Genomic DNA, 3,912 nt, shown 5'->3' with positions numbered 1-3,912 from the left:
AATTGGTTTCAACCCAAGTAAGTCAAAGTTAGGTAATTTTGAGAAGGTTGGATGGGTTGAGTAAGCCTAATTTCATTTTGATCAACACATAAATTCTATTTTATATCTTTAAAAAAAAATACAATATAAAAAATAAAATCACGAGTAAATAAATTTGCACACAGCCTCTAAATCCATAATTTTTTATCCTTAGTTTTACAAATATATTTAAGAAGAGCAAATTAATATTTTTTTTAAATAAATAAATAAAATTGTATGTAAATATCTAGCATCAGGTTCGGGTTGAGTCGGATTGCCCGGAGCCTTAACATGAGCTCAACCCAAATTCAATTCAGGTTGAGATTTCTTAACCCAGGCTGAACTCATTTTCCATATGACCCAACCCAGGCTCTCCCATCAATTGGGTTGAGCACGGGTTGAATTTGGGTTAGCTCACCAAGTTGTAGCCCTAGCTGCGAGTGAGGTACGCTAAGGATGCAAATCTAATTAGAAAACTGGCGCAAGGAGAAAATTCATTGGAGATAGCAATACCTTATTGAGGTTTTGGTATGTGGCCAAAATGCATTATTTGTGAAGGATCAGATTGTACTAACTAGATTGTTTTGCAAGAAGAAATTTTCAAAATGATGCTGGAGGGACCTCAAGATTTGATTCCGATGGGAAAGGAACAAAAACGTGCCATGTAGACACCTTACCTTAATTATAGGAATGGGATACCATATTGCATTCCACGTCTAGTTATAAAACTCGAAAGAATAATGCTAGAGGGACCTCAAGATTGGTCATAATTCATAATTGGTTGACGTGGAAGTGTGCACAAAACCAAATATGCTTTTCACTTATATCTCGTTTAAAAGCATCTATGGTTCTATACACATCTCCATGTCTGCAAAGTGTGAATTGAGGTCACTCTAGCACAACTCAATTGAAAAAAACTTGCCTCAAATGTCCATCAAGCAAAGTCAAGGGTAGACTTGGCTTATAACATTTCATTTCACTAGATTTTCTATAACATTTCATCTATGACATTCATTGTAGAATGCTATGAATAATTTGAAATTTATAGCTTTTTATTTTTAAAACACTATCAATTATAATAAACTATTTCTTATAGTGTTTTATTAAGGGAAATACTATTAAATATAGAGAGATTTATCCAGTAGACCCCACTCTTACATTTTTATTATAAAATCTCCCTTGAAGTTCTGACAACTCCAAGGAAACCTAACTTTATCAAGTTTGTTATCGAGCAAACCCTAGAGTGGGATCCATATCATAAAATTCAAATTTATGATGTTATTTTGTTACTTAACATACCTTGGATTGGATTCTAACCACATCAACTTCTGCCATCCGAAAACATAATTTAATGCCCCAAGGTTGTAAAGGACAAAATTATAAGAACTTATTGTTGATGCAATTAAAAATACAAAAAATAAATTGACAAGAATGATTGAGGCATGATGAATCACTACCCTTAAGAATATATCATACCCCATAAAGAATATATCTTGGTGCAATAACTTATAGCAAAATACCCTCCAAGGTACAATAATCGATATCCCAAATCAAACGTCCATTCTTAATGACTAAGAAGGTCGAATAGCTCAGATAACTCCTTATTGAAGAAGAGGAGGGAAATTACTACAACAAAAAATAGCATATCAATGACGTTTAAAAAATGTCATAAGTGACATTTTTTAGCATTTTTTCGAAAGTTGTAATATGCGATGCTATCCTTTTCAATAGCATTTTTGTGTCTGCTATTACGTCAAATCAATAGACTTTTGGCAAATGCAATTGTTATCCATGTTATAGCATTTAAAAAGAGTAATTGTTATCCATATTATAGCGTTTAAAAAAGGCTATTGTTTTACCTATAATAGCATTTAAAAAACACTATAGGTTTTTTTTTTAATGGTATTTTTAAGAGAAACATATTAATAGTAGTAATAAATCTAAATCAAGAACTACCCCTCACAAACAAATTCAACCTTTTTTTCTTTATTTATTTGTTTTTCCATGAAATAGATACCAAATGTAAAATATATACATCTCAAGTAGTGACCAAATAAAAAATGAAATAATTAATGCTATACAAGAATGGGACCAAGTAATCATCTCAAGTAGTTAAGTCTTAAGTGGACATCATAGCCATCTCCCAATTCCACAACATCTATCATCAACCATATCATGTACGTTTTCACGATCACTTTCTTCTTATTACACATAACTTCTTGGAAGTAGTTCCATCATTATTACTTGTAAAGTCTATTCGCTTTTATCCTTGATTATGGGCTGACGTTGCCTTTCCCTTTTGATTTCCTTCACAGTACGAGTAGTTATAGGTGAAGAAAATGTTTGCCATCATGGAGTTGAAGTTTTATGCAACTCCAAATTTCTGACGGTTGGATTTCAAAGTGGCTGCCATGTGGCATTCTCTCAACCCCTTAAGTTCATTACACAGGACTTCAGGAAAAATCAACTACAGAAGATCCGCTTCCAATAAAAATGCCCTTGGATTGTGAATGTGGTAATTATGTGGACTCAACCAGCCTACATAAATCTTACTAATAGGGGCGGAGCCACATAGGGTCGAGTGGGGAACTTTGAGAAAACAAGATAGATTTACTGGTAGGTATGTTTCATTTTGAGTAACACTTCTTATAAACTTTGTAAGATTTCAAATTTTACTAAGGGTCGTTAAGGTCATCTTGTGGCATCCAAATATATGATCCGAAGCCATAGAGTTGTAGATGATGAATTCTGTGAATTTTATATTAAAAAAAAGGTTAATTTTCACAATTGAGATTTATTTTTAAATTTGGGCATTCGTTAGCTGTGCATTTTCAAAACTTTGGATCAAGACCAAAATAAATTTGTTATTGTTGTTGTTGTGTTGTCATCGTTGTTGTTGTTTTTTGTTCTTTTTGAAAAGAAAAAATAACTTGAATCTTAGTTTTTTCATGAGATATAGAAGACCGTGGTGTTGGATTGCACATGTGGTAATCCATTTGAGCTCAACGACCCTTAGTAAGGATAGTGTTTTTCTTGGATTTCAGCCGTTATATACTTTAAATGTTTAAAAAAAAAACAAATAAATTCTTTAGATTCTGAAATATAAAAGTCATATTTAAAATATTATAGAAATTGGTATTAAATCCCCATGTTTCTAACCACTCTACCTCGATATTATTGAGTGATCTTAGCATGACTAACGTTCCTTATATTTCAAAATTCAATTTGTTAAAAAAATCATCATTTTATGATCAAACAGTGACGAATGCAACATTGGCATAGAAGGAAATCAAGATTATCAATCAATCATTATTAGCATTTAGCCCCACTAACAGAAAATCTTTGCTCCGCCCCTGATTGTGTTTAAAGATAAAAGACGTTGAGAATAAGGCCGCTTCAGAAGGAAGGTAGCATTATTAAGATATCTCAGCATGCATTATAAGAGGCCATTATGTACCCCATAAAATTGACTATGTATCAATAAAATTGTCGACATTTTTCAAAGGAATGCTGTAAATTAATTAATCAAAAAGATCCAAGTGTCATTGTTTTTGGAGATTTCGATATAGGCACCTTATAATTACTGGCCTTAAAGATTAAACGCCGCTCCACATTCTAATTTTGTACGTAAATATATAATTATTGTGCCAATATTGTTTTTTGTTACTAGTATATCGATTTAGTTTGGTATGTTTGATTGCACGGAAAATTATGGGGATATTGAAATTTTATAGAAAATGACAAATTTTCAATGTTTGACGGGTCAAAAACTCTAAATTTACGTTGAAAAAGATTTGCCAACACCCTGATTTTCCTTTATTAATGGTAAATCATTTTCTTACCTCCTCCTTGAAAAATGATTTGCTAGCACACGGCAAATAAAAAAAAATTAAT

The sequence above is a fragment of the Akebia trifoliata genome, chromosome 12, assembly GCF_017979445.1.
Source record: "Akebia trifoliata isolate Shusen 1 chromosome 12, ASM1797944v1, whole genome shotgun sequence".
Lineage (NCBI taxonomy): Eukaryota > Viridiplantae > Streptophyta > Magnoliopsida > Ranunculales > Lardizabalaceae > Akebia > Akebia trifoliata.
The sequence above is the reverse complement of the archived record's forward strand: the minus strand, read 5'-3'. Positions refer to the sequence as shown.